The sequence below is a fragment of the Mandrillus leucophaeus genome, unplaced genomic scaffold (assembly GCF_000951045.1).
Source record: "Mandrillus leucophaeus isolate KB7577 unplaced genomic scaffold, Mleu.le_1.0 Scaffold645, whole genome shotgun sequence".
NCBI lineage: Eukaryota > Metazoa > Chordata > Mammalia > Primates > Cercopithecidae > Mandrillus > Mandrillus leucophaeus.
In genome coordinates this window covers 436,674-437,999 of record NW_012106975.1, presented here as the reverse complement: position 1 = coordinate 437,999, position 1,326 = coordinate 436,674, and positions in this window count along the sequence as shown.

Here is a 1,326-nt window from a genome sequence, read left to right as displayed (position 1 = left end):
CTTAGGGAGACACAAAGGGATAGTTACCAAGCACAAAAAAAAAAAAAAAAAAAAAAAAAAAAAAAGTACGGGCTTTAGTTTCTGTCTTCTTGTTTATTTCTTCCGTGTTTTGAGTATTCTTATTTCAGGTCCTACTTGGCTCATGACAAGGTGAAGTGCAGTATATTAAGGGGCAGAGGGGAAGAGAGAAAATGGAATTAAGAGAATCACACACAAGAGTGTGAGGCCGGGCGTGGTGGCTCTCACCTGTAATCAGCACTTTGGGAGGCCAAGGCGGGCAGATCACTTGAGGTCAGGAGTTCACGAGCAGCCTGGCCAAGATGATGAAACCTTGTCTCTACTAAAAATGTAAAAATTAGCACTGAATTAAGTATTAGATTTCTCACCCAAAATATTGGTCCCTTTGGTTGCAACTTCATTTCTTCTTCACTATATGTACTGTTTTATTTTTATTTTTTTTTAGTTGTGGTAAAATATAAGAACATTTACAATCTTAAACATTTTAAAGTGTGCAGTTTAGTGATATTAATACATTCATAATATGCAAGCATCACTTCCATCTAGCTCCAGAACTCTTTTCATCTTGTAAAACTGAAACTCTATACTAATTAAAAAATAACTTCCCATTCCTCCCTCCCCCCAGCCCCTGGCAACTGCCATTCTACTTACTGTCTTCATGATTTTGACTACACTAACTTCCTCATATAAGTGGAATCTTCCCATATTTGACTTTTGTGAGTGGCTTGTTTCTTAGCTTAATGCCCTCATATAGCATGTGTTAGAATTTCCTTCTTTTCTTCTTTTTTTTTTAGAAGGAGTCTTGCTCTGTTGCCCAGGCTGGAGTGCAGTGGCACAATCTCGGCTCACTGCAACCTTCACCTCCTGGATTCAAGAGATTCTAACACCTCAGCCTCCTGAGTAGTTGGGACTACAGGTATGTGCCACCATGCCCGGCTAATTTTTTGTATTTTTAGTAGAAATGGCATTTTGCCTTGTTGGCCAGGCTGATCTCGAACTCCTGACCTCAGGTGATCCACCTGCCTTGGCCTCCTAAAGTGCTGGAATTACAGGTATGAGTCACTGCACCTGGCCTTTCCTTCACTTTTAAGGTGAGTAAAATTTGGCTCTTTTGCCATTCTGCCTTTTGCCATGGGATGACACAGCAAGAAGGCCCTCACCAAATAACAACTCCTTGATATGGGACTTTCCAGCCTCCTTGCATTCATTTGACAAGTGTTTATTGAGTGCCTACCAGTTTCAGTCTCTGCTCTGCGCTTTAGGCTTGTGGGGAAAAGTGGAAGAATTATAACTGTAACTTTTTATAAC